The sequence below is a fragment of the Vicugna pacos genome, chromosome 1, assembly GCF_048564905.1.
Source record: "Vicugna pacos chromosome 1, VicPac4, whole genome shotgun sequence".
Classification (NCBI taxonomy): domain Eukaryota; kingdom Metazoa; phylum Chordata; class Mammalia; order Artiodactyla; family Camelidae; genus Vicugna; species Vicugna pacos.
The window spans coordinates 51,152,458-51,163,178 of record NC_132987.1 but is presented as its reverse complement, the minus strand read 5'-3'; the positions used below and the strand labels follow the sequence as shown (position 1 = coordinate 51,163,178).

Sequence of the window (10,721 nt, the reverse complement as noted above, 5' to 3'; positions counted from 1 at the left end):
TCTTTACAAAGACTATTTCTATGAGAGGAGAAATGCATACATAGGGAAGCAGAAGCATAATTTATTTATAGAGAAAGAAAGGGCCGGAGGAGCTGACAGCAAAAGCCATTCGTCCTCACAGTGACGAGTGAATCCACGGGCACAACTCAGTGGCTCCCACACGAGCCAGTGCTGGCCTGGCTGCTGACAGTGACGGTCTGCACTAGCCCACCGCCCACCCTCACACATGGACCACCCCTACCCCCAACACAATCATGCTCCCCATCTTTGCCTGTAACACCCTACCCTTCCTTCTCAGCCCAGACTCAAATCCTGCCCCTGCATGAAGCTCTTCCTGCCATCAGCTAGTAGAAGGCGTGCCCTCCTCATCCGAATTCCCACATGTGTTGTCTCAAAGGCCTTAATGGCATTTCTTACATTTTGTCCTGCAGGTGGCTATGATGTAACAAAAAGAATATCAGAAATTGATTCAGAAAACCTGGGTTGGAAATCAGATCTTATCACCAACTAACTGTAGAACTGTAGGAAAGTCATAATCCCCCATCTCAACAAATGGAGAAATTGTGTCCACTTCAGAGGGTGACCAGGACTTTTCAGTGAGGTGGTTTATGATAGTGGTGAGCCGAACAAAATAACCTAGCAGGAGAGCAAAGGATGTGCACTTCATCAAAGATGGTTTCAAAGGGAAGAATCTAGTTTAGAAAGAGGAAGAGGAAGATAGTTTGATAGAAAGATTCACAGAGGGAGTACTTAACTCTTCTAGTGGTAGGAGAACATTCTAGAAGCAAAATTAAAATAACAAATGTCCCTTATGTTTATGACAGTGGCCAGAAAGAATTACAGAGCTGAGAAAAGTATAGGGATATGTGTTAATAAACTAAGTCATATTTTAATTTGAATATATAAATAAATGAGACTTTGGATCAAGAAAAATAACCTCAACATGGATCCCAACCAGAATCTTTAGTCCATTCTGCAGACGAGACACCTGGGTTTCCCAGAGCCTTTTTGTTAGAACTGAACTTAGGCACCTGTTCAGTAGGAACTACTTAAAAGTAATCCAAAGGCTGAGAATAATGTACTGGGGAAAACACCAGCCTGAGAATCAGGGGACCCGAGTTCCTTTTTTTCCTTTTTTTTTTTTTTTGTCATTAATGTTGATGAAACAACCTTGGGAGGGTCTCTGGGCCTCTGAGTCTTCATTCTATAACGAAACTGAGCCACGAGTGTCTTCTCAGGACCCCTCTGGCCCTGTGCTTCTCTGACAACTATCAAATCAGCAGAGCTGAAGAGGCCAGTCATAAGCCAAGGTGAAAGCCATTCTGCTCACAGTCCCACCTTGAAGCCTTGAATTGTGAAATCTCCATCCCACTCAAAGCATTCAGCCAATCCGGTGCTGGGCATGACGGCTAGGCACAGGTCCTCCAGGAGCGGATCAGGATGACCCAAAAAGAAAAAAACAGCTGGAGAATCAGAAAATCAGATAATCTTAAAACTGAAAGGAATTTCTAGATTACCTGGTTCTAGTTCTTTCTTGTTCAGAGAAGGAAACCAAACATCGCAACAGTCAGAAGTCCATTTCCGAAGAATGCACAGACAGAGGAAGATCCAGGAAGTACTGGTGGAAAGAGCACTGGACTGGGAGTCCCTGCTGTGCGTGCCACTAGGGGTCGGCAGCCATGTCTTCAGCCTCAGTCTGTCCTTCTGGGAAATTATAGCTCAACTATGGCTTCCGCCAACCTAACCTTCTCTACAGTTGTGGAGCTGAGACCGGAATCCAGGCCTTCTGACCATCTGCCCTGTCCCACCAAAAAGAAATACGGACGCTGCAAAAATACCCCCAATTAAATGCAAAGATCTGGGAAGATGAGAGGCATGGTAGAAACCACCTTGTCCTGAAGCCCATTCGCACCCCGGGAGACTCATCTAAGAATTGGTTTATGTGTTTCTCAAAATACTCCACCTGGGCACGGGAAGACCTTTACTCATACACTCATTCAGAAATGTGTAATTTTTGAAGGTAGGAAATAAAATTAATTGACAGTGTTCAAATTCAGAAGGCAAAAAGTTATATGCAGGCAGAGGCTGTTTACAATAAAGCTGATAAAGTTTCAGCTCTGAGTCCTTTACTGGGGGTGGGGGGCCTTCCAAGACGCTGGAAGGGCCCTAGCAATGGCTTCACCTGGTCATATGATTGTATAAAATTTGCAGAAGTCAGATATTTTTGAATTACCGTTCTTTAAGAGGACAATAAATCTCAGGCCCCATGAAACCTGTATCCACTCCTATCTTCAGGGCTGAATGTCTTTCCTTCTCTTTCTCTTCCCTGCTCGTCTCTCCTTCCTTTTTATCTAGGACTGGAAAAAGGAAAAGTTGTTTGTTTGTTTTTAAATGAAAAGAAATTTACAACTTATGAGATCAAGCCTGAGCAATTAAAAATAAGAACATGTAAAGAGCAGACTGAGTGAAGCCGTCACAGTGCCCTCAAACGAGGCAGGTAGCGGGAGTTCCCCTACCAGGGCGGTGATGTTTGCTTTTTGAAAATACATTGTGTTTAAAACTTGGACTCTGTTTCATCTCAAAAGTTTCAGCCATTTGGATTGATTTGACACAATGGTGACAGATCAAAAACAAAAATGTTTCAAACAACCTGTTCGGCCAATTTAAAAATTTTATTTATTTTTTATTAACTTATCTGTTCTCCTCAGTTAAGTCGTATCAAAATCAACCCATTTGCTGACATGGTCACAAGTTCATTTGTGGGTGAGATTTTTTAAGTTACTGTTAGAAGAACCCCAGAGGAGGGTCCATTTAACTTTTAATCTCTTCTACCATGGGACAGAAGGGGCCAATTCCAACTTCTAAGCTTTATTAACTAGAACCTACCAGTTGGGGATTTTTACTTTGTAGTGGGTGAAAATGTTTTTTACAAGAAGGGCATTTTGTTGTGTTCTGTGCCACATAAACACTCTACTTGTGACTCGTCTGGCCCCTTGAGATGTGTGTCTGATGGAGGAAATAGGGTGTGTGAAATTGTGAGAGTAATTGAATTATGTAGCTGTTACCAGATGCCTCTGCCCAGCACCACCCTGAATTTTTACATGCAGCTCCACAGATTTCTGAGTTCTGCCTTTAAAATAGAAATCTCTGTGAAGAAACAGCAGGTATTTCAAGACCTTCGGCCTGAGCAAAAAAGGAAAAGTCAGATATTTTAAGTATGAGTCATCGTGAAGCCAAATGGAGACCCTGAAGATCCTCTCACTGGCTGACACACAGTGACATCCCGGGAACGGAGAATGCTTGCTCCTTTCTTTCTGGGCACAGACATTTGTCATTCCGGGTGGAAGAGGTCAGCCTAAAGACAGGATGATTCAGTAAAACATCACTTTCCTCTCAAGATTCTAACATGCAGTGTTTCCCAAACTTGCCAGATAAGAATTATCTGAGGCAGTTGAGCAGATTTCCAGGCCTTAGGTGGAGTCCAGGAATCTGTGCTTTCAGCAGGCATCCCAGGTGATTCTTATCACCACCACAAAGCCAAGGTTCAGAGTGGCCCCCAGAGTCATCACATTATTGGAATAAATACAGCAGTCACAGGGAAATGTACTTTAACCTGTACACAGCTGAGAAGCCACTGGGATTCATGGCTTAGAATTTCATCTTCAAGCCAAGATGTTAAACATATCAATGAATGTGCATTCCTTATTATCACCCATAATGGTTTTCTTCTTCGTGTCTTAGGGGAATGCCATATGCCCGGAGTTCCTGGCAGCCGAAAACCAAACTATTAACAGAATAAATTACTTCAAATTAGACATGTGCTGCCGAGCTATCCTAAGATATTTGGAATATTAACACTCTCGGACCTGGCCAGGGATCATTAATAGCATTGCCCTCGGAGCGTATTGTTTGAATGAAAACCTTCAGAATCTGCTTTCAACTGCCCCAGTCTTAGCATCTTCATCATCCTGCAAAGAAAGCAAGGGGTTGGTCTTGCCAACTCTTCAAAGCTTTCTCTGTGATACCTGCAGTCAGAAAGACAGCTCACCTCGGGGACTGTGCCAGCACCCTGGCTGCCTCCTCCCCGTGCCTGCCAGAGTAGGTAGTGCTGGTCCCAGCGTGACCCAGACAGCTGAAAATCACAAGGAATTTAGAGAAGGGTCCTGTCGCTGCCCAGGGGAAGGAAAAGACTCACTTCCTCCTCCCCAGGGATGCCCTCCAACTAAGAAGAGCTGTCAAGACCCAAGGTCAAGCTCATCACACACAGGAATGGTGGGAAGAATCCCAGAATTATGAATAAAATATAAACCTGTGACAAAGTGCCTCCTTACTGTCAGGCAGCAGTCCCTCTCACATGCTGCTAATATGTCAGGGTTCTGTTTCCTGAACACAAGTGTCCTGCTTTGTTAGTATTATCATTATCATTACTAGTCTTAATTTTTAAGATGACACATTCACATGTTCAAAACAAACAAGATACAAAGGGAAAAGCCTCACGTCTATCCTTGTCTTCCATCTGCCTAGTCTCCTCCCTCTGGCCCAAACATTACCACCATGTGTAGTTTCTTGTATATTCTTCCAGAATTTATGCAAAAACAGGCAAATACAAATACAGATTCAGATTTTCCCATGCCTTTTCTCACCCATCAAATGTTCCTTAGAACTCTTTCCATATTGGTACAAAGAGACTGAGCGGCTTTGTTCCTGTGTACAGCTGCATAGTATTCGATCATAGGATGCACCAATTTATGATGAAACTATTAGTTTTCAGTCTGTTTTCCCGACAGTGAAATAAATGGCTTTGTTTCAGATACCTTGAAAGTAAATAAAACCAGAAACGCCAAGAGGGTCAGTGAAGTTGTCCATGCAGAATTTCTGGAGATGCTCAGATGGATGTGAGTTAAAAAATACATCCCGTTCCATATAATTACAAAAGATTATTTACTATGTCATGTTACAGGATAAGAGCAGCCTGAGAGCATCTGAGAGAAATTAGAAAAGAATGTGAACTCAAATCTGGGTTAATTAAGGCAAAGAAAGGCAAAAGAAGAGAGACAGAAGACCAGCTTTGCTTCTGTAACTCCCTTTCAGCTTTGTCAGACTGCTCTCAATTCTTGGAGAGACCAAGCTTGTTCGAAAAGCCTCCTTCAGAGTGTGGACTCAAGTGGTCTAATTAGGAGGGGAAGAAGAGAGGTGGGGTAAAGGGAAGGCCAGAAGGAAGACAAGGGGGACCAGGAGAGCAATTTCCGTGTGTTTTCACTCTAAGAAGCTCAACTATTTCAAAAGTAGTGTTTTCATGGTATTTCTCCCAGGCTGTGATTTTTCTAAAGGAAAACTTTCAGTTTATGACTCAATGTCTTTGGCCACAACAATGTTTAAAGGTACATCTGTTTGTTCTGACACCAAGCCTTGAACTTGAGTCTTGTAGATGTCTGTAATGTCCCCTTCTAGGGTTTTCCTCTCAGAAGAGGTCAAAACAAGAGATCTTGTCTCTGACTTAAAATTTACTGATATATCTCTATTTCAAAGTCATTTTAAACTTCAAAATATAAAAGTTCCGAATATTTCTAAGAAGTTGGGAGAACTTTTACATGATCCCCACCTTTGTACTCTAGCTGATGTTCAGTGACCTATGAATGTTAACTACATTTAGCCAAAATTAAATGAACATACTCAGATGCTAATTGTAAGAATATAATCTGGTACCACACTTCTGGAGGGCAATTTGGCACTGTATAGATAAATGTGTAAAAAAATTTTGTATTCCTTTTTTATTTTATTTTTTATTTATTTATTTTTACTGAAGTACAGTCAGTTACAATGTGTCAATTTCTGGTGATACATGCACCCCAATGTTCATAGCAGCACCATATACAATAGCAAAGACATGGAAACAACCTAAATGTCCATCAACAGATGACTGGATAAAGAAGCTGTGGTATGTTTATACAACGGAATACTATTCAGCCATAGAAAACAATAAAATAATGCCAGTTGCAGCAACATGAATGGACCTAGAGATTGTCATTCTAAGTGAAATAAACCAGAAAAAGAAAGAAAAATACCATATCACTTATATGTGGAATCTAAAAAATAAAAAGGACATTGTGAACTCATCCACATTCTTTTTTAAACTGAGGTATAACTGATTTACAATACTATATTAGTTTCAAGTGTACAGCATGGTGATTCACAATTTTTAAAGATTATCCTCCATTTATAGTTATTATAAATACCAGCTATATTCCCTGTGCTGTGTGATATATCCTTGTAGCTTATTTATTTTATAAATAATAGTTTGTACCTTTTAATCCTCTACCCCTATCACGCCCCTCCCCTTTTCCCACTCCCACTGGTAACCACTAGTTTGTTCTCTGTATCTGCAAGTCTGTTTCTGTTTTGTTAAATTCATTCATTTGTTTTGTTTTTTAGATTCCACATTTAAATGATACCATATAGTATTTGTATTCATTCTTAGACTCAGAAGTTGCATTTCTGAGAGTCTATACTAAGGAAATGTTATACTTTCACTGCAGGAATGAAAAGCTGTGAGAGACTGGATTTTGCAGGTGTTCTCAAATGGTTTGGTCTCAGGACCCCTTTACACTAACAAATTATTGAGTGCACCACTGAGCTTGTATTTGCGTTGAATCTATTAATATTTGCTATATTTGAAATTTAAACTGAGAAACTGAAACTCAAACAATGGCTCAAGAGCTCTTCCTCCAGATGTTCACCGTGACTTCAGTCTGCAGCAGAAGTGCCTCATGAGTGCTTCTTATTTCATCACCCAGCATACTAATAGGACGTGCACTCATGGGCTGAAATTTCATAAAATTAATAATTCAGTACTTTATTAAATCACTAGTTAAAGAATTATTTAAATAAATGATGGTTAACTGTCCTTTTATCATTTAATTATTATTCAGTTATTAATTATTCTTATTTGCTGAGTTTTAGTTATTACTGCACTATGCAAAAATCGAGCAATAAAAACTACAAGACATGGGAAAGTGAGTGCAGCACAACACTTAAAAACTGTTGATGACGGCAAAAAAAAAAAGGAACTTAATTAAAAAACAACAGCACGGTTTTACACAAGTTAAATGTGCATTTTATAAATACAGCACTTTACCTTGAAAGAGACCCAGAGCAGATGTGTGCCTGCCAGGCTGCCCACCGGGTTCCCATGCCCACATCCCATGGGGGAGAGGCAAAAAACAAGAGAGAGAAAAACAGGGAGAGAAAAGTAAGTAAAAGAGAGGAAAATGAACAGAGAACAGGGAGGAACAATACAAAATAGGCTGAGAGGAAGGAGAAATTAAAGACAGGGAGGGCAATGTCCCGGTTCCAGGGGAGGGAAGGGTTACAGGTTGCCTGTTACGGAGAATCGGTGGCAGGAGGGTTATCTGACTCGGGACAAAAAGTTGTAACACGAATGACTGTGGCTCATTGTCCTTGTGAGGGTGCCTGTACAGTATGCGTGTGCGTGTGCGTGTGCGTGTGTGTGTGAATACAGCTGGGTGCAATTTTCTGCGTTCACCCAGTGTTTCTCCTGGAAGAAACTGTGCGTACATGAACCTGCTAAAATTGCTCCCTAATAAATCATGTTGGAACAAACTTAAGTTTTTAAAACAAACATTACCAAAACTGACTGTATTTAGGTGACCTTTATAAATCTGGAAATACATACACCTTGTTGACGTTAGTTCTATCTCAGTGTAGGATTATAAACGATTTAAATTTTTTTCTTTCTGCTCATTTGCATTTGCTAAGTTTCCTTCAAGCAACATGAATCAATTTGTAATAAGAAAAAAGATGATTTTAAACTTAAAAACCCAGCCAAAAGTTGTGATCTGGTTTTAAAAATTAACTACAAAATGGATTCTCTCCCTGAGCCAACCAACTGGTCTCTGGGGATCACACCACTTTATTCTGCATCCTCCTGGTCAAAGAATCAAAGGTGAAATTCCACGCACCTGAGAACTTGTCTTGCCCAGCCTCCTCATTTAACTCTTAAGGAAATGGAGGCCCTAGGAGGTAAAATGACCTGCCCAAGGTCACGTAACTGGCTGGTGACAAAGTTGGAACAAAATCATGGTCTCCTGGAATTCAGTATAATTACCCTTTTCATTCTTCACTTGCTTTTTTTTTTTTTTCTGCCTAACAGTCACAGAGGCGTTGTGGAATTGGGTTTGATTTACACAACACTGACTCAACAAATCATTTCAGTCCGAAGAAATCTAACAAAACAAAACAAAACTGTCAACAAGGTGAAAAAAAATCATGCCAACTTCTTGTTTCACACTGTGTAGACAAAACAACTAGTAATTATGTGAATGTTTCCCTTTTCAACTGGTTGCTTTGGCACTGGTTTCTCATATCCTTGGTGTTAGAATAACCAAACATGGGGTTGATGGGAGGGAGAGGAAGGAAAAGCTTATTATCTAAAGGCAAATTTAAGTCCTCAAAACACTACTACCCATATAAATAACTGAATTTGGACCTTAAATTTAACTGCACTTGCCAGTAACAAACAACACTCTATAGACTACATAAGAAAACAGATCCACTGAGAGATCAATCTGCTTGATATGAATACTAGGTACTCACTAATTCCACGTATTCAAGTATCCTCAATGATCTAACAAAAATGAAATAGGAACCATGGAACACTTTTATGCCTCTTCAAAGAAAAAACGAAATTGTATCTGAATGACACAAGATGGTTTCATTTACCTGCCTTAAATCGATTATCTACATTGACTATAGAAAATTTTCAACTTGTTTTTAATAAGCAGCTGATTCTGTGTACAACTCAGCAGGCTGAAGCCTTAGTGACTACATTAGGGAAAAATACACTTTCTGAATTAGAAAGGATGGAAACCAGGCGAGGCCAAACACTGGCTGCTCTCAAGATCCTGACGGGAACTAATGAAAAACCTGGTTTCCGGCATCAGCAATTAAGTAATCAGCTGCCTTTGGTTACCCCTAACAACTCACTCGGACAAGGAGATTACCAGGCAAACAGGCTGCACCAATTCAGGATCCTAAGCCAACTGGAGTGCTGAAACTTCACATATTCCCAGGGCAGTCACTACTTTGTTCTTTAAAAGAGAAGGAAGTGAAATTAATTTTTTAAAGTCCAGAACTTGGCAGCCATTTGCTAGGGTGCACTCATCAACGTAATACATACATAGAAAACTGATTCAAGAGGGCAGTTGTGGTCAGAAGGGCTAAGCTTCCCAGCCTGGCCAGAGGTCAGGCTGTCTGACAAGTAAGCACCCTGCTTTCCCTTTAAATAATATTTAAGGATGCTTTTTTTTTTTCTGTAATTGTATTTATGGTAATGCTCAGAAAGGTAAGTTCTGCTAATTTAAAATAAGTGCAAAATAGTAATAATAATAATAAATAATAATAATAATAAAGCAAATGACCACTTAAATGGAATAAGCCATCTTGAAGTAGAACTGAGGGATATCACCAATATGAAATTTCATATTAAGAAAGCCAGTATCTGGATTTGGAGGGAATGAGAGAAAGAATGAATTAAAAGCAAAATTTTTTGAATGGCTTTGACCCGAAGTGGTTTCTTGGGGTTTTATTTGTTTTGAGGGAAAGACTTGTACTTACAAATGCAATTTTCTCTAATAGATATAGGACTATTCATATTTTCCATTTCTTCTTCTGCCAGTTTTGGTAAGTGATCTCCTTCAAGGAAATTTGTTCATTTCTTCCAGATTTTTGAGTTTATGGACATTGAGTTGTCCATACAATTTCTTTATTATCCTGTTATCTTTTTAATGTCTATACTTAGGATATTTAATGATGTAATCTCTTCCACTCCTGATATTGGTGATTTCTGTCTTTTTTCCTTGCTGACTCTAGTTAGAGTTTTGCCAATCATACAGACATTTTTCAAAGAAGGGTTTTGATTTTCAGGAGAGGGGAGGATATGCTCAGTGGTTAGAGTACATGCTTTGCATGTATGAGGTCCTGGGTTCAATCCCCAGTACCTCCATTGAAATAACTAACTAAATAAGTAAACCTAATTACTTCCCCCCAAAGCAAAACAAACAAACAAACAAAATTTTAATTTTCAAAGGAAGCACTATTGTTTTTCCTCCCATTGCAGCTTTATTTAATAAGCATTGTTCATCATTTCTACTTTTATTCCCAAGATGAACCTGTGTGTCCCAGCCCACCACCCATCACAGCCCCTGGTAAGGGTCAGTCAGGTGGGCCAACCCAGAAAGCGTTACTGAATCTATGGTGCACAGGCAGTCCTCCCATGGAGGATGAAGACAATTGCCCATTAAAATGTGTCAGCTGGAAAGACCACAAACCTGAAATTAAAACACACACACACACATACACACCCCCCACACACACACACACACACCTGGATTGGACAATGGTTCTCAAGTTTGGCTGTACATTAGAATCACCTAGGAAACTTTTTAAATGATGCCGAGACCACACCTCAGACCAATCAAAACAGAATCAAATAAAAACAGTGACTGCATGAGACGAACAGGACTGGGTCTAGGCCACACTGGTAGGTAGCGAAGTTTCTGTTGGGAGGCCACGACTTCCCTTTTCTCTTGTTCACCCCTTCAGTGAAGGCTTCTTCCTCTCACTCCATTTCATCTCATTAGGTCATAAAGGCCCTGCAGTGTTTTTCTACCCTCTTCACTTCAAAGCCTCCTCTTGAAAAAAAT

At 40.1% G+C, this 10,721-nt stretch overlaps 1 non-coding gene across 1 annotated transcript; it reads left to right on the top strand.

Annotated features, from left to right (window-relative positions):
* The first annotated feature begins 9,947 nt into the window (after nucleotides 1-9,947).
* TRNAA-UGC (transfer RNA alanine (anticodon UGC)) lies at nucleotides 9,948-10,021 on the top strand. The gene has a single exon. It is a non-coding gene; the product is annotated as a tRNA-Ala (tRNA).
* The last annotated feature ends 700 nt before the right edge of the window (nucleotides 10,022-10,721 follow it).